Raw genomic sequence first — 19,793 nt, 5'->3', positions numbered from 1 at the left:
CTATATATAATGTAATTTCAAAAAAAAAAAAAAAACTAATACTTTGTGTGTACACAGATGTTTGTATTGTGACCTGCTGGTCACAGCAAGTATCATGAGTAGAGACTTGTAAAATTCGCGATTTCAAATCCCTAAAGGATAGACTCCATGATCCTCTATGCACTCGTGCAAATTACATCTGCTGATTGGTTACCGACTCGTAACACCTGTTGACTGAAATGATCGTGATTCGCTAATTCTTCTGATAAGGATTTTTCATTGGCCCAGAGTCTTTCAGATAAACTGTGGCCCAATCACTGAAGCAAAATAATGTCAAAAGTATTTGGACTCTATCCTATCGCGAAATGAATCCGCGAATTTTACAGGTCTCTAATCATGAGCAGCGGGGAAACGGATTCCAGGCAGAGAATGCAAGACATCATTTGAACCACTAGAATACATTATGTCACTATAGCGTTGTTAGTGTGTAGCTTGAGCAGTCTTAGACAAAATAACAGTTACAAAGATTCATTCGGAACACAGAAGTAGCCAAAGCTAGTCCTATGACGTGTCAAACAAAAAAAAATTAGCACGGGAGATTTATTGCAAGAGGTATCAAAATATTTGTAATTGCAAGTTGTAGAGGCGTCAACACTTAACCGGCTTGGGTGCAAGAATAATTCTTCTCTAGCTGCACAGCGCACAACGCGACTAAACGGAAGGTGGAAAAAAAACCTACTGTTTTCGCTTCACAGCTTGGAATGATCGATATGGAGAGAGAGAGAGAGAGAGAGAGAGAGAGAGAGAGAGAGAAAGACGGACGGAGGAAACCTGATGAATATTTCAGTTGGTGACGTCAACTGTCAGGTGTTCAGGGAATGACACCACAGGCTGACGCAGAAGCAAAGTCACGGAAAAACGTAAAATATCGATGAAGCTAGCTGAAGCGGAAAATGTTTTTCAGTGAAAAATTTGGTTCTAGAACGATCTGTAGAGACCGGAAAAATTCGCAGATTCAATCGGCGATAGGCTAGAGTTCAAAAACATATACCTCTTAGATGATTTTGCTATTGGCTTACTGTTCATCTGGACGAATCTCAATCAATAATAAACCCTCAACCAAAGAAGGATCGAATCACAGACAAACCAGCCGAGACGACTCACAAGTCGGCAGCCAATGAACTTGCGTTATTTGCCCGAGTGTACAGGGGAATGTGCAGTCTATCCTGAAGGCCATCGACACCGCAAATTTTTCCGGTCCCTATTCATTACACAGTTGATAGTTAACTGTAGCAACAATAGTTAATATGAAACAGCTGCTGCACCCGTGCTGTGCCACGGCTGTCCACACGCATAAGACATAACACTAGCACAGCGCACGGTGACGCCTCGAGTATAAAAAAAAGGATACAATTGCCGTTGCCATGGAGAAGCAGAGGTTATCAACAAAGAAAAAGCCCGTTGTCGTGGATACGAATAAAGCTTAAACAATGCAATAACAAAATATATAATATGTATTATCCGATACGTCTCGCACGCCAACTATTGTATTATTACAGAAACTTTCGCGAGAGTGCCAGCGGAATGTATAAGGTTTCAACTCAATCGGATGAATGAGGCGCGAACGCATAGAAGAAACATTATATATATATATATATATATGATAGTTAATTATAAAAAAGCTTTAAACCTTAGTAGCTTAATAATAGCTAATGTGAACTGGTTGAGGTTCGTCCAGATGAACAGTAAGCCAATAGCAAAATTATCTAAGAGGTATATGTATTTGAATTCTAGCCTATCGCCGAATAAATCCGCGACTTTTTCCGGTCTCTATTTATGACGTTCCACGCGGTTCGTATTTTTCGCGGCCGAGAAAAAAAACAGCCACCCGCCGCCCACTGGCCGGCAATCGAAATAATCTGTTGGTACATGGGGGGGGGGGGGGGGGGGGATGGGGCGAATTAAAAACCGTTCATGTCTTTCAAATATTTCCCCCGAGACATCCTGGGGCTTTACAAAACAGTTATGTGTATATTTTTTTTGCATATATTTCGCGTTAACCTCCAACCTCGAGCCGTTGTTTCTCCCCCATCCCTCCCTCGGGCGGGTAAATCCCGGTTGTTTTTGCTCCGCGCGCTAGCAACGGCCGGTGCAGTTCCGCGTACGGGTTCCTTGATTGCCCGCGGGGGAGGGGAGAGACTACCCCTCCCACCCGCCCTTTACAACCCACCACTGCTCCATAGCTAGAGACTGCAAAAATTCGCGCTTTGGATGACCTCTAGGATAGACTCCACAATCCCCTACATACTCAGGCAAATGCCAACTGCTCATTGGCTACCGACTCGTGACACCTGTCAACTGGGACGCTTGCGATTCGATACTTTTTTGGTTGAAGGTTCATCATTGGCTCAAAGTCCTCCAGATAAACTGTGAGCCAATCAGAGAAGCAATATAAAGGTACAGTTGTTTGGATTCTATCAGATCGTGAAATGAATCCGCGAATGTTTCCTGTCTCTAGTCACAGGGTCTCGTGCATGTGCGTGGCTGTGTGTGTGTACAGCACACACACAAACACTCTTGGAGCGTGCGACCATGCCAACCACTCGGCCGTGTTACGTCATCACTACAGGTGACTTGACGGCCACTACGATTACACGCCCCTTTAAAAAAAAATAACTCTACACTACCGAGAATCAGTGGCGAATACAGGATTTTTTTTGGTGAAGATATGATTTTGAAGAAACTAAGAATAAATAAATAAAATTAGAATTTATGTATTTTTTTTTTTTAATTTACATAAACAACTGGGGCTTGGGACTGTCGCGTTATCATTCTCACAACGCGCATCACTTCCTGTATGGTTTGTAGTTCCAGGTGTTGTAACAGCTAATCTTTGTTGTTTTTTTTTTTTTTTTTTTTCACTCAGACACATGTCCTCTGTTAGAACACAAATCACAGCCACTCAGTGCGGAAACAAACGCGTTATGAGTGGCTCGGCCAAACAAGGCAATGGCTTCTCTCGCAGGCGGCCGCCAATCACAAGGCGCAGGATTAACATATTACAGTCCAGTGGTCGTTCATTTTTTTTTTTTTCGCAATAAATGCCTACCACTGCCCATCTTGCATCATCCAAAGAAACACACCACATTCGCCGAAATCTCGCAGTTCGTTTTCGAAAAAAAGGGGAGTGGTATACATCCGCCACTGGTGAAAATTAATAGATCAATAGAGTCTACCGAAACTGTACTGACAGCAGGGTATTTAAGCATTTCACTGAAGGCAGCAGGGGTGTGGCTGACGAAAACTAGGGATTATGACTATGAGAAACTATTGCGGTATCGACTTCATAGTCTTAAACATCAACCGTATCCGAACTCGAGTACACAGCTATGTAATCACGTTCCCCCATACTCACTTGTCCTTGTGGCGTACTTGGAGCAGTTCTCTGTAAACAGTATTAGCCAACTGAATTAAACAAACCAAAACAAACAAAAAATATATTTAGCCGAAAACAGTACAGTAAATTTATTCCGATTGCTTTCTTGAATTTTTTTTTTTGCTGCGTTATTTTCTAGCTGTTGTTCGTATATTCGCTGCATTTTCCAGGTTTTGTTGTCTACCTACATTTACTGTTATTATTAGAGACCGGAAAAATGCGCGGTTTTATTTCGCGATAGGCTAGAATCCAAGTGCGTGTAACTTATTGCCGCTTCAGTAAGTGGAAGACAGTTCGCCTGAAGGACTGTGAGCCAATGAATGACCCTCAACTGAAGAAGTATCTAATCACAAACATCCCAGATTAGCAGGTGTCACGAGTCAGTAGCCAATGAGCTGGTGTACATAGAGGATAGTGGAATCTATCCTAGGGGTCATCGAAACCACGAATTTTTCCAGTCCCTAGTTATTATTGTAAATATCTCGTCGTTGTATTCATTTTATTTCCATGACTAAATACCTTCCACGGAATTCTTGTGCTGTCGGACATTTAAGTTTGAATTTTTTTTTCGTCGTTGTGTTGTCCATAATACCTGTTCAGATTCATCATTGGGTCCACATGTTTGACATCAGGTGATTTAGGCCTGTTCTCTGCGGTTTTTGTTTTTACTTTTTTTATTCTTAATTTGCGTTCTTGAATTTTTTTCCCCATGAAAAAACAGTGCAAACTAGGAATGGCGTATGTCCGAAAATACTTTAAATAACGTGGTTTAGAATGTTCCGTTAGCGGCTCATTCAGTTGGCGGTACTGCAGCTTGATTACCGCCATCTTACGAACTGTTTCACTTCCTCTGATTGTGCTCGGGTCACCGAGGGGAATGAAGCGGTTTGCAAAGGAGTGGAGAAGAGAGAGGGGGGGGGGGGGCGGTGTGCATATCAATGGATAACCACGTGATTGATACAGAGCCCAGGGAGAGGGGAGGGGGGAGAACTACCTCGCGGCCGTGACTCCGTCGTTGTTTCGAGTGACGTCATCTATTATCAATCCCGGGCGTTCATTAATCACGCTCGCGCGGCGCGGGTCGATACGCCCTTTGACGCAGAGCTGCCTGCGGGCGCCGTCAGAGCGCGGGGGCTGCTGGTTCGAGTCCCGTCGCGTTGTTTTTATCCTTATATTCACACTATTCAAGTTAATACTTAATACAGCGACAATTCTTCAGGAAATTTTTCCTTCCACCCTCCCCAATTTACCACAATAAACCTACATTTTTTTTAAAAATATAATCTGATAAACTTTACAAAACTTTTATTTCATACAACACTAGAAAAACCCGACACACGTTGTCCTGACAGTTTTTTTTATTTACCTCTTTATATCTAAAAAAAAAAAAAAGGAGATGGTTTTTATGTAACCTATAATCTATAAAGCGTTTGAAAAGGTATATTCCATTTTAAACTCAACTCACCAAATGCTTATGACGGCCACAATCGCTGTTTGTTGTAATCGAGGATTAAGGACAGGCTAAATCACGATATACCAAATTTTCATTGCGATCTGTTGGACGGAATAGAGGTTTTTTTTTGCGCTGTCTAGCGGCGGTTTCTGTTCTCGCGCACGCTAAATGCCCCGGATTGCAGTAAGCATAGAGAGGGAGTGAAGGAGGTAGTTGAATAAAGTAACTGTTGAAAATATAGTTATGGCTTCAATTAATTTTAAATGCAAATATAAAAAAAAATAGAAACAACTTCGTTCGTGAATTCAAAACACAGCTTCCCGTAAAAAAACATTTAGGTGAGCTAGTGTTCGAATTCAGTCACCCTGGGTAATCAACACACGCTGAGCTGGTGACAACACACTCAAAGGCATCCAAGGTTTTTTTTCCGCCCACTTGTACGTTCTCCGTTAGAAAAGACATTAAATTGTCCGATTTAGAAACTAACAACACACTAAAAGGTATCCAAGGTTTTTTCCGCCCACTTGTACGTAGTCCGTTAGAAATGACATTAATAGGGGCCGGAAAAATTCGCGGTTTTGATGGCCTTCAGGATAGACTGCACATTCCCCTGTACAGTTAGGAAAATAACGCAAGTTCATTGGCTACCGACTTGTAAGTCGTCTCAGCTGGTTCGTCTGTGATTCGATCCTTCTTTGGTTGAGGGGTTTAAATTTGGTTGAGATTCGTCCAGATGAACAGTAAGCCAATAGCAAAAATCATTATAAAGGTATATGCATTTGAATTCGTGCCTATCGCCGAAATAATTCGCGAATTTGTCCGGTCTCTAGACATTAAACTATTGGACTTAGAAACTAAGAGTGCGCCTGAAAGAAACGAATCTATCTTCGTACACCCAAATAACTGCTGTAAACCAGGATGATGTGGCTCAGTAAGTTATTTTTAAAAAAAAATGTTTCCAATGCTCTAGGATAAAGATATGGTAATCTCTAGAGACCGGAAAAATTCGCGAATTCATTTCGCGATAGCCTAAAAAACAAATAGTTATACCTCAGTGCTGCCTCTGCTATTGACTCGCAACTCACCTGGATGACTCTGGACCAATGAGAAACACCCGACCATAGCTTTATCGAATCACAGGCTGCTATGTTGGGACGTCTCACAATACAGCAGCCAATGAGTGGGTGGCATTTGAACCGAGTGTGCGTAGAACTATGGAGTTCATCCTCCAGGTCATTGAACCCGCGAATTTTTCCGGTCCCTAGTAATCTCTAATGTGAAGATTCTTAACGGCGTAGCTGGTAAACTCGTCGGTGCGACGGAGTCTTTCTGCGGCGCCGATAGGGAAAGGCATAGGCCTTGAAGGTCTGGCGCGTGATGCGATATGCGTGTCCGTCTGTACGCAAGTAGAAAGTGGGCCGTGCAAGTAGTCCCCAGCAGGTATACTTGTTTTTTTGTTTTTCTGTCAAGGACGCCAGGTTGGAGAAATCGTCCTGTCCGCTGTGTTAGGTCATCGAAACGCTCAACTGCCATTTCTCACGGCCGAATAGAAACCAGACCGCTGCGTAAAGACTTCACATATTAATGTTGACTATACTAAAAAAAAAATATATATATATAACTGTTTTATAGCCGTCTCCATATATTTTGTGGTGACAACAAAATATTTTTTTTTTGTTTCAGTTATTAATGACAGCAAATTTTTGCTGTCACTTACATCACTCTCATCAATTTTTTTTTCATAACGTGGCTAGAGAAGTATAACTTTAAAAAAAACTTAAAAAGAATTACGTTAAAATAGCCTAAGGGTAGGGACAGGAAAAATTCGCGGGTTCAATGACTTGCAGGATGATCTCCATAGTTCTACGTACACTCGGTCAAATGCCACCCACTCATTGGCTGCTGTCTTGTGAGACGTCCCAACGTAGCGGCCTGTGATTCGATAAAGCTTTGGTCGCGCGTTTCTCGCTGGCCCAGAGTCCTCCAGGTGAGTTGGGAGCCAATAGCAGAGGCAGCACTGAGGTATAACTATTTATATTTTAGCCTATCGCGAAATTAATTCGCGAATTTTTCCGGTCTCTACCTACTTCTCAAAAAAATGTCTGACTGGTCATTTGACCGGGCGGTATTATTCCGAACCTACCACCCGAAACTCTTCGGTTGGGTTGTTCCCTAGACGTGCTTGCAGCGAGCGCGCGCGTGGTGTGTGTGGAGGCGCGCGTGTTGGCAGCCCTGGCGGAGGGGAAGTGGGCAGAGAGGGGAGAGGAGAGAGATGTGATCCCGAGCCAGGCATGCCGCCGGATGACGTCACCACCTCGCCACGCGGGAGGCAAACCTGTTTGTTGTCGGCGCGCGGCAGTCGTAGCTTCCAGCCGCCGAGTGCAGGAGGCGTGTCGCGGCGTCACCGGGTGTGCTATCACTAGGGACCGGAAAATATTCCCGAATTCATTCGGCTATAGGCTATAATTCAAATACATATAAACTATTAGATGATTCTGGCTATCGGCTTACCGTTACATCTGAACGAATATCTCAACCGAAGAAGGATCGAATCACGGACGAACCAGCTGAGAAGACTCAACAAGCCGGCAGCCGATGAACTCGCGTTATTTTTGCCCGAATGTGCAGTCTTATCCTGAAAGGCCATTCGAAAACAGCGTAATTTTTTTTTCTGGTCGCTAGTCCGCGCGCACAGTTCTCGAGAGTGAAGAAGTATATTTACCAAGGATACGCAGCCCAGTGGTACCAACTGCTTTTCGTCTCGGCGCGGGAGTCGTTGCCGTCGTTCTTATCAGTGTTTGCTCGGAGATCCGTCGCCGCGGCTGTCGCGTGCAGGTGGAATGACGGTCGCCTGGAGTGGTGGTGTGATGGCCGGGTGAAGAGCCGCGTGGAGCGAGCGGGCAGATGGCGAGGGGACAGCGGCTCGCATCATGCTGGTGTCTTCCCGACAGTGGCATAGCGACGGTCTCCTCGGGGTCGACTACCTGCGCATCTCCCTGTCCAGGTGCGTGGACCCAAATATTGTAATAGTATAATATGGGAAACAGACAAAATAAATGCGAGACATGTTTTTCAGCGAACCTGGCGGCGTGGACTGAACCTACGCTTTGGAAACGGCGGTAAAAGGCATTGAAGTGTGTTTGGTGTGATAAGATTATGGTTCTATTTACGAATAAATGAACTCATTATTATGTGAACAGTAATTCAGAATGGCCGGAAATATTTGTGCGGTGTTACGCTGCAAAAATTACAACGTTACTAACTGCTCAAAGTCATTTTTCAGATTTCCAGCAGACCCAACATGACATACATATTTATATACTAGACAAAGTCTAGTATTTACATGTCCACCAAGAATTTATTTCCTGTATATCAACTTTACTATATTATGTAGTGTGTCTAAATAGAAATACTTCCAACGGAGATGCACTAGTTGAGTGATAACACTCGCTTCCCAAGGTGACTGGGAATTTATTCCCAGCACAGATATTCAACTAATTGGAAACATGGTGGACGTTTGCATTGCCTGGGGGTTTTATCGGGACACTCCCATTTTATTCACCATTCTTCAGGCTGGTGGGAACAACAGGTCTATCATTTGGGTACTTACACCTTGTCTCTTGCATGGAAACTAATATCGATTTACATTTTCATTTTCTAACATGAAAAGTACTGCCGTCCAATTAATATATGCTTATAATTAGGTATAAAATTTTGTAATTATTGTAAAGTGAGCCATTTACCTTGTATACTGGCAAGCTATGCAGAGATCACCTTCAGATTAACTGAACTCAATCTAACCTAACAATATTAAAAACAGCAGTTCCAGAATCACACTGCTTTGATGGAGAATAAAACTTATCCGCTACAGCATCCATAGTGAACAAAAATGTGGCATGCCTTAGACTACTCTGGAATTAAGAAGGTTCTTGCTAATATACTACTGGTAGTAATTTATCTATTGCTAGACCATTTTTTTTAATGTTAATAATAACAATGTGTTAACACTTGCAGCTAGGTTTTGTCATAGTTACACTTATCCTATACCTTAAGTCTGTTTTGTTAAATAGGGTGTCAACAGTTTTTGCCAATGACTATTGATGCTCAAAAGTCACTTCATATTTAACTATACAATTATGTATACAAAACTATAATAGTTATCAAAACTAATATTCTTTATTAATGTCTATATCTTTCTTAAACAAACATGCAATGCTACACTTATAACCCCAGCCCAAAAAACATAACCTAACTCGGTGGTGACAACATAAGAACTTTTAATGATTTTAGTTTCTATGCACTTCTATAGCCTCCCGCTGTATCCTTCTAATAATTCTCCCAATTTCAATATCACGCTATCATCAAGTCTTCTAAACCTAATAAATAAATAAATATATATGTGTGTGTGTGTGTGTATGTTTTCGGTTTAATTAAGGATTTTTATTTAAAATGCAGTCACATTTTCAGGTGAGAAGTTAATTTCATACATACAATTTACTTCCGTTACTAAAACTAGTTGTTCTTGTTTCCTTAAAAATAAAACAGCTGGAAAACCAATTAGATACTACCTACTACTTGTTCAGTTATTTTGATAGATTATATTTTGCACATAATTACATATCTATCTTTGACACATACCTTTAAATAAAGCCTGAGAACAGTTCTGTATGAATAATAGCCTTTAAATTTTTTTGAATTTATAGTTTTGGTAAAAACAGCACTTAATTGTGTAAACATGTTGCCTTTAATATGCACGTAAAATTGAATTACGCGGGGCTTTCTTCAGTCCACGCCGCTAGAATGCGCTGCAGTCTGGTGTCTCGCGCTTCGCCAATGCTAATTGGCCTGAGTTTCCCATATTATCCTATTACAATATTTGGTGGACCTGTAGCGACCCAGTCTACACGTCCGTCAATCCTCCACTAGTAGGGACCGGGCAAATTCGCGGATTCATTCATTGACCTCTAGGATGGACTCCACAGTCCTTTAAATACTCGCGGAAATGACACCTGTTCATTGGCTGCTGACGCGTGAGACGTCTCAACTAGGCTGTCCGTAATTCGGCACTTTCTTGGTTTAGTGTTTCCCATTGGCTCACAGTTCCCCGGATAAAATGTGGGCCAATCGCAGAAGCGGTACGAAGGTATAGTTGTTTTGAAGCTAGCCTATCGCGAAATGAATCCACGAATTTTGCATGTCTCTATTGATAGGCCATAATTCAAATACATAGGTATACCTTTATAATGATTTTGCTATTGGCTTACTGTTCAACTGGACGAATCTCAACCAGTTATAAACCCTCAACCAAAGAAGCATCGAATCACAGACAAACCAGCCGAGACGACTCGGCAGCCAATGAACTTGCGTTATTTTACCCGAGTGTACAGGGGAATGTGCAGTCTATCCTGAAGGCCACCTCGAAACCGCGAATTTTTCCGGCCCCTATCCACCAGATAACAAGTAGAGACCTGCAAAATTCGCGGGTTCATTTCGTGATATGCTACAATTCAAATGATTATACCTTAGCGCTGCTTCTACCACTGGTTCACTGTTAATCTGGAGTAATGAGGGCCAATCAGAGACCCTCACTCATAGAAGTGTCGAATCACAGACACTCAGTCGAGACGACTCACTAGTCAGCAGCCAATGAACAACAGGTGGCATTTGCCCGAGTGTGTAGAGTGTAGTGGAGTCTATCCTGGAGGTCATTGAACCCGCGAATTTTTTCCGGTCTCTAGTAACAAGAAACTAAAAACTAAAAAAACAAAACACTTTGAAAAAATAATAATAATAATTACAACAATACTATGCTACACATATAAGCAAATAATGTCCCTTTACAGTTTGTCGATTTCTGCATCTGCCTACCCGCCATTTGTCATTGGATCGTTCATTTCGTCCTCGTTTTGATGAGCCAAATAACGTGTCGGGATGCATCGCAGGCTGAATTTATTTTTCGTCATAGAAGCCACCGCGAATAGGCTTGCGTGGCCAAAAACCTTTCGAGGTAGTTTAGGTCCTGGGTCGCACGGGAAATGTTCCGAGACTGCTTCTATTCGCCGCGAAACCTTTCTCGGAGACGCAGATCTGTTTGGAGATCCGCACGATAGTGTGTGCGTGTATGTATGTGTATATATATATATGTTTGTATGTATATAGACACACACAGACACAGACACAGAGTACCTGTGCTTCGCTACGGCAGTCCACAGGCATAACACTCACTGCTCATTGTACACGCCCCTCATTGTGGGTGCGCCATTGCCGTAATGAGAGCCGTTGCGCCGTCGCCATGGATACGCAGCTGGCATCAACAATGCAAAAGCCCGTAGCCATAAACGAAGAAATTACCATCAATGAAATGGCGGAATTTCATAAAATCACGCTAATCTTCTGTGGCATATTACAGCAACGCCCTCGTGGCCTCTAGTGCAAGGCCATTCCAGACTGACCCCCTTAAGTATGAATGACCTTGACTTGGGAGCTCGCCTTAATATAATGGTTGCGCTTGGTTTTATTGTTATACCTCCGGCTCCCGTCATAGTAGCGAGATGAATGTACACCAGATTTCAAGTCAGATCATGCGCTTTTAGACACAAAACGTTTTTTTCAAAATCTGTCTGTTATAAACAAGCGTTTCCGTTTGTTTATTTCGTATAAAAATCTACCGTTTATCTCCGATATTTATGAAATTTTGCACCCTTGACTTTTGAATATGAATTTTTTTTAAAAATTCCTCCTCCCTCCCTTAAACACGGCATAAAGTTTTAATTCTTAATGAAATTTCGCAATTGCATTGTTGGTGGTTTCTTCATCTCCTGGCAACGACTATTAACATTTTTATTGCTCGCATTCCTTTGGGTACCGAGGGAATTTTGCAGAACTTTAATTCTAATTTAAATTTTTTAATTAATTATTAAATAATAGATTAACAATTTATAGTGCAAATTATACATATGGGGACATAACCTGACTTATATAAATACACTTGAAACCGTTTATGAGCACAATTTCTAATAAATATATTTTTTTATAATATTGACCATTATTTAATATCAATCAGTAAAGTATATGATTTAAAAGCACATATATATTATTTATTACTATGTAGCTTTTTTTTCCTTCACTACGAAAATTTCGTTGCATTGTGCGCGCGCATCCTTTCGTTCATAACGCGCTTAAAGTATAACTTCATAAACTATTCTGACGCGCGAAGCGGGGTGCTTGACGCAACAATGAACAGAGTAGCGGCGGCCATGTTTGTTAGTGTTGCCAACCTCCCTGTGGCCCGCAGCTGTCGTGTGGTCTCGTGACGTGTCGCTCTGTGGGTTTCTCGCATTCCCCCCGGCCAACCAGGATCTCCGTGTTACGTCACGGAGCAGCACTCAGCTGTCCGTGGTGGGGAGGGGGGAGAAGAGGAGGAGTGATAAAGGTCTGTGCGAACCTTCACTGCCTGCAGAGTCGACCTCTTCGCCTGTCTCTGGCGTTGGCGCGTCTTTAAAACACTATGGACGGTTAGTTAGGTTAGTATAGCTACATTAAAATAAACAGAGAAATTAATATATATATATATATATATATATATATATATATATATATATATATAAATAAACCCGAGGTTGGCTGCAGGTGAATATTCGGGCGTGTTCGGGCAGGGACAGAACTTGATGTACATCTTAGGCTTCCCCGTCTACAATCCCTGACGTTTCACGTGTCTGGCAGTCTCCCCCCCCCCCCCCTTCCCGAGAGTAGCAGCAGTGGTGCCAACCACCTCCCACCTACCGCTTGCGAAGCATCGCGCCACGTTTGTTTACCAACACGGACAACCACATCTACTTGTTTACAAACACTGTCGACAGCACAAGCGAGTGCGACAGCAGGCCATGCGCACGACTTGGGAGAAAGTCGGTTAAAAATATTGAAATCTTACTGTTAAATTCAGCCAATTATAAGTTTTCGCGATGCAGCCGACATCTGTTGGCTGTGTTAGTAAGTAACTATATTTAACTACCAAAAATCATAACCGTCTCTGTTTATCTTCATCGTTGTGTTCTTATACGTGCTGCGTGGTCCAGGTTGCCTGTTACTGTTATTGTTGAAACTGTTATCGTTGTTAGCAAACTGTGTTCGTCTGTGCTGGTATTGTTTGTTTTTTTCATTGCTAAATTACTTCCACGGAGTACGGTACATCCAACTTTACTGTAATGCTATATTGTGGAAATATATTTTGTTTTTAACGAAAGTGTAGTCTGGAAAAAAATTGGTTGTCTGTAAAGTCGGTTTACGGACGATAGTTTGTGACAACGTCATAACAAAACATCGATGAAATGATTGCATACTTTTATGAATAAAATTGAATCATTTTTATTGAATTATCACAATTTTGTGTGGATACAAAGAAGGAGTGAAATGAAATCTACAATTTAATTGATAAAATTACTTTTATTTGCACTCATTAATTCAAATATATTTATTACTTTAACGAAGAGATTATTTTAACTATAACTTTTATACATGTTTGCTATTTAACTTCTTCCAATCTGTGTTATTCTGTTAAGGATAGGACGATGATAGTAAAAAAGTAGGAAACGAATGGGAGTGTTTCAAGTTTAATGTGCCTCGAAAAAGTCAAATCGATGGTTGTTCCAATCGAGTGGAAGAGAGATAGATGCGGCGCAAGCGTACAGTTAACGCAACGGGACACAGAGTAACGGGACAATGAGCGTAACGGGACAATGTGCGTAACGGGACACTTTTTCGTGCGTGCAGCCGGCGTTCATCGATTTATTAGACGTTGTCACGTCAAAAAACGTATTTAAATTTTATTTATTTGAGTCAGTGGAATTAGAACTGATTGATAATTCGTGGGTTAGTGACTACTGGTGGCAAGCGAGTGTGCATAGCGCGTGAGTCGCACATTGCCCAAGAGTCGAGGCTCAGCGACCAACAACACAGACGTGTGTGGTTTATAAACTACGCTAGAAGCGCAACATGCAAAAGGTCAAACACACGTTTTAAACCACGCAACAGGCAACAACGCAAAGCAAGCAACGTCAAACTTTCTACTTCTTGCGTTACAGCTTGCGGTTTTTTTTTCTTTCCATATTTAAAGGGAAGCGTTCCGAATACTTTTAAAGACGCAGAAGTTGTGAGCATAGGAGGCCGTTATATTGTTTCTGCTATATATTGTTACAGGTAATGTGGGAAAAACTGGGTTCGTAAGGGATAGCCCAACTAAGTTTTATACAATTTTATTAATTACTAATATTTACATTACTAATAAATAATCACACTCAAAAATGTCTGGTCATAAATCACTAAGTATCTGTCAAGTTCCGCAGTTCGCACTCCTCACTGTAGCTGGGCTCGACAGTGGTTCGCCCCTCACCCCGCACCTGTCCACACACACAGTCTCGCGCCACTCAGTCGCTCCTTTGAATATATATACTGTATAGACGTCGCCAGCCCAGGTTAAAATTTCTAATACGGTTTTGAGGTAGTTGGTTAATTCACCGCCGCAATCGCCACCATCTCTAGGGCATCGACTTGTGGTGGTCTCTAGCGGACAAGTGTCGAACTCTTCAAACACCCCTTCCCCCTCCCGTTGAACGAACTTGAGCTGCAGTGAATGATGGGTGGGGGGTGCGGGGAATGACAGCGGGCGACAGAGCTGCGCTCTAACGTGTAAATAACAACTAAGACGATACAGGGCGTTACGGCAGCGCACTGCAGCGGTGAAGTTTCCAAGCTGCTCATCATACGCTTCTGAAAAACGTAGAGTAAATCCTATCCACTCGCGACTTCTATACAGTATATATATTCAAAGGTCGCACTCTCACGGTCCCGTCGCTCCTTGTCGCGCCACTCTCGAGGGGGTCTCTCGCCCTCTTCGCCCATCTCGCACTTCTCTTCACTCTCGGAACTTTCGGAACTCCCGCGGAGACCGGCGCCGAGGCTTTTATACCTGCCGGCCTCCTTCTCGAACCGACGAGAGTGGCTGTGACGTGTGTGTCATTCCGGTACCAAACCGACTCCCGAAACATCCAGAACAGCGACGCTTATTCACGCTACTCCGCGCGGCGGCCTCTGTAAGCCCGGAATTCCCAGGTCACTAACAGGTGACAACAACCCGTGGCGGGACGGTGCTAGGGGAGCCGGGGAGGGGGTAGGTAGCGAGGACCCTTGCAATCCGGCCAGGCACGTGAGGCTTGCCTGACGTCAGCTGACGGCGGGTGACGTCAGTGGCCGGTCAGCCCGCTCCGAACCTGGCGCATGTCGCGGTCTTATATCTCGCGTTCGTAATAATATAGTATAAATGACGTTTTCAAAGTTTCGCACGTTGAAATAAAGTAACACTATTAAATCAAACTATTTGTTTATTTAAGATTGGTGTCATGATAAATATGAACTAAATAAAAAAAAACATAGGGGAGAAAGTCGTTCACTGCTGTTTTACAGTTTCAAGTTGTAGCGCGGGGTGCCTTACAAACGACCGCGCCGTCCAGACAGATGTGTTTCCCGAACGTGAGACACTCCCGAAGAAAGGAGGAAGGAAAAGAGGAGCGACATGCGAGGTTCCTCCTGTTATTGCTCCTTGGCCGAGCCCACGCGAGGAAACAAATGTCACATCTGACGTCACTCGGCGTCATTTCGGCCCCCCCCCCCCTTTCAATCGATTGTCGATGTCTCGGCCCGACCTCCCCCCCCCCCCCCCATACCACTCCTCGCTGGTCCTTTACGGTCCTTTCCTTTTGCTCTTTGTGTGCTTTTATTATTTCGGGATGTGGCCATTAACCCATTTCCTCCTCGGACATTGTATGAAGCAGACCTCTGGGGTCCGGCTGCTTCGAGTCTTGCCAGGAAAAAAACAGCGGCCGCACTTAGAGGCTATAACGCATTTATAGTATCTTTAAAATTCATTACCGAAGATGCGAAGTAGGTTATTTGTTGATTTCTCTGCAGTTTTAGTTCGAGTGGGTGTCGGGGTCTCCAATAGGAGCGCCACTGCGCCGGGTTCGAAGCCACACATACACATGCATACATACAGTGGTGGATATGTTACGGTTAATGCTAGCAGAAGAAGTAAACCTAGTTTCTAGCCTCGCGCAGGGAACAGTTTATTAAAAACGTATGCCGATATGTTCCCTTACTGGGATTCGGTTTGGACGCGTTCTGGAATACTGCGCGCGATTCAAGTTACGGTTGGTGTCTCAATAAGGCAGCGTCTTGGAATACCGCCCTTAGACAATTCAACAAATAGTAAAATTTAAAAAAAAATGGGGGGGAAGGGGGGGTTGTCTGTAAAGTCGGTTTACGGACGATAATTTTACGTGATAACGTCATAAGAAAATATTGATGAAAAATTGCATACTTTTTTAACGGTGGTTGGCCTTCTTCTTGCACGCTCGGCTCAGGCGGAACGTGACAATGAGTCATGCTTTTTAGTGCGTGCAGCCGCGGCGTTCATCGATTTATAAGACGTTATCGTGTCAAAAATATACTATAACTAGGGACAGGAAAAATTCGCGGTTTCGATGACCTCTAGGATAGACTCCACAATCCCCTACATAACTCAGGCAAATGCCACCTGCTCATTGGTTACCGACTCGTGACACGTGTCAACTTGACGCTTGCGATTCGATACTTTTTTGGTTAAAGGTTTTTCATTGGCTCAAAGTCCTTCAGATAAACTGTGAGCCAATCAGAGAAGCAAGTGCTCCTCACTGCAGTCTGACGTGAGACGAGTGAAGACGAGTGAAGACTCCTCCGGACACAGCTGTTCGTGGCGGAGCGCCGCGCATTGACGTGTAAGAGTCGAGGCGTGGAAGAAACGAGACAAGATGGCGCGGTGCAGCCGTGAAGGGTGTCATTTAACGACAGACCCTGTGTGTTGTTTACTCGCGCTCGGTGCTCTGCCTTGGTTCAGACCGGCGCTGTCAAATAAACCAGATAGCGCGTCTGGCAATAAAGTGTTACCTCTCTCTCTCACTCACACACACACACACACACACACACACACACACACACACACACACGCTCGCGGAGAGATTTCTATTTCTGCTCATTGTGACAGCGTCTTGACTCACGGTCAGGTTCGCCTGTATCTGGCGAGGAAACCTTTTAAACACAGGTACAGTGGTTTTCAGGACGCAACAATGTATTTTTTTTTATAAATAGAATATAAATATTCATGTCAGATTACAGATATTTGTAAATTTGTAATATTATTTGTCAGATCTTGTAGATCTGGAACAAGTTTCTGTAAATAAAATATATGTAAGGGATAGTTGTGCTGACACATGATGTAGCAGATCTGCAACAATGTATTTTATTAATTTAACATAGAAAATACGTCAACTAGAATTTTTCTATTATTTTTCCTGTATTAAAGACATTTTTTGGTAACAATTTAAAATCATGCAATTAAGGGTTAAAAAAACTGTATCACTACAAAATAGTGTTAGCAATAATACTGATTTCGGATTCTTACCCGGCCATCTATGCTACGTGATGTCCCAGAATCTCGATTGTTAAAAGTTATTTTTTTTAAACTGTTCTCTGAATAACTTTCTAGTGCACATTAATAAGCATAAAACTAAAAATATGTAAGGCCAAATTACGGAAAATTCGGTTATCTTTTCTGAGGTTTAAAAAAAATAAATGCTTGAATGAAATAGAATTTATAATTTTAAATTATGCACTCTGGCCCTCTTGCAGGTTAATCTAATGGAGAAACACAGTCACGGATGTGCAAATCGGCTTTTTTCCCCTTGAAAAACCGGGTCGTAAACGTGTATGTATTCACTTTCGTGATCATCAAGGGACGGAGCAAGCGTGTTGGTGTGCCGAGTGAAACTTTGTGATAGCGAAACTATCTAGGAACACTATTTGTACAAATTAAAAAAAAAGTAGGTACTTGAGGAAATTAGACGGCCATTATTTTTTTTTTACGCATTTGCTACTATCTCTAGTATTTTTTCCGTAAAAAAAATTGTATCGATGGTTGCGAAACGTCCGCTAGAAAGAGTGGAAACCGGTTTCTAGCCTCCCTGTAAAAAACAGGGGACATTCAGGGAATTGAACAGCTAGCTATCTTCAAGACCTGGAAAATTGAAAGAGAAACCAACTTTATCTTAGTTAACACAAAAAAAAAAACATCAGTAGTTTTCCATTCTAAATAGTATCTTACTGTCGAGAAACCGGTATGTACTTTATTCGTTCGATTCGTGGCTACAGGCAACTCTATATATTAATTTATTGAGATTTTTTGGCGGAATTTATTTCCTCAAAAAAAAACTGGAACTTTCGGCAAATGTTTCAAGGTCAATGCCATCCAATATGGCCGCCGTGACGTCTCAATCCAAGATGGCGGACATCGGCTCGGGCTCTACAGCCAGAAGCCTGGACCCGGACCGGCCAGTGTATACTACTCATAAATACTGTAAAGTCTCCGTTGGGTCTCGAACTCCCGACCTCAAGCCTTGGAGTCAGGTCCACTACACGCAGGGGTCGGGCCTGTTGCTTCTGTACGAGGCCGAAATAACTACCGAGCTAACTACAGATACAAAGTGTGTAAGTCAATTTTTTTATTGCTTCCAGAAATTTTTGTTGTAACACTTCCGTGTGTGAATTTGCTCCTGGCTCATAGTAAGTCCACTTCAGCCTCCCGCCCTTCAAAATAAAATAAAAGTCAGTGGAATGTCACGGTATTTTTTTTTCATGTCAGGATAAATGTCATGTAAATGTCACGGAATGACTCGGTGGATAGGAAACTGCAAGCAGTTCAGTTCAAGCCCTGTAAGTCAGTCATTTCCTTATGCATTCGTAAGCGCATGTAAAACAGGATTCATACAGGGATGCGGAGTCGGTCATCGAGTCAAGTCAGTGAGTCAGCGATGAGCGTGTTTTTATTGTTCATGCGTCGCCATGCAAATATTCGGATATGTTACCCCGAATTGAAAATGCTAGCTGGCAAGTGTGGTTCAGACTAACCTCTGGTAACGGAGAGAAGACAGTGAACAGGGGAAAGTGGGGAACAAGGCGTGGTGACAGCTGTTCGTCGCGACAGGGGAACTCCTTCTTGCGATCGGCAGACGTGGCGATCGATAGTGGAGGACAGGGCCTCTGTGCGGGCGTGGCAAAGGGATGAAACAACCCCCTTCACCGCCACCCCCTGACCCCGCACGGCACACGAGTTCTGGAAGGAACGACGAACCATCGTGCTCAACATGCATCACTGCCACCTTGTGTTGTAACAACTCGCCTTGCGTTGCCCGAGACAACACTGACTCAGACTTGCTCGATCAGGCAACACCGCCGCAGGGTGAGCTGCAACTGTGCTGTCATCACAGCCATTGCGGGCCTCGAGGTCCGAGTGCAAGATCCGGGCATCGAACCACAGGCCCCCGGGTATAGTTCCAGGCCGCGGATTGCCGCCCGCTGCCTCTAGTTGTGAGAATAGATATTAGTAGGGCCATGCATATTTCGCGAAAAGATTCCCCGACTAGGTGAAAGTTAAAACACTGTAGCATCGTCTGTGTTTTGTGATTGGGTGAGTTTGTTTCAGGTACGCATCGACTGTTGCAACACCAATCACGGTGATTAAGCGCGGAAGCAAACGCGTCCTGAGCGGCTACGTCAAACACGGCGACGACTTCTCTCGCAGACGGCCGCCAATCTCAAGGAAGAAACCTCTGGTGCGGGTATACCTTGTTGCAGTCTAATAGGCATTCAGATTTATTCGCGAAAAATGCCTGCCCCTAGATGTTAGGTTTTAACGGTGATGTAGATAACGGATGTTTGGTGGCCCTGAGGTGTTGTGAGTTGGGTGGTTTGGCGGGGTTGCAGGTATCGCACTGCTTCGAGAGTCTGTCTTCCCATCGCTGGCCGGCAGCAGACGAAGCACGGCGGGGCCTAACAAGCACA

The 19,793-nt window shown here is 43.2% G+C and overlaps 1 protein-coding gene across 5 annotated transcripts in view; it reads left to right on the top strand.

Moving 5' to 3' along the window:
• Nucleotides 1-19,793, top strand: part of LOC134537099 (eye-specific diacylglycerol kinase) — a 221,446-nt gene that overhangs the window by 68,656 nt on the left and 132,997 nt on the right. For 4 of the 5 annotated variants that reach the window (XR_010075925.1, XM_063377379.1, XM_063377377.1 and 1 more), the window contains exon 1: nucleotides 7,791-7,872. The exons of the other annotated variant lie outside the window; for it this stretch is intronic. The gene's annotated coding sequence lies outside the window, so the exon portion shown is untranslated. Of the gene's footprint in view, nucleotides 1-7,790; nucleotides 7,873-19,793 lie in introns of those variants that run through there. 5 annotated transcript variants of the gene reach the window in all.

Source organism: Bacillus rossius, chromosome 11 (assembly GCF_032445375.1).
Source record: "Bacillus rossius redtenbacheri isolate Brsri chromosome 11, Brsri_v3, whole genome shotgun sequence".
Lineage (NCBI taxonomy): Eukaryota > Metazoa > Arthropoda > Insecta > Phasmatodea > Bacillidae > Bacillus > Bacillus rossius.
This window is presented reverse-complemented; position numbering and strand designations above follow the sequence as displayed.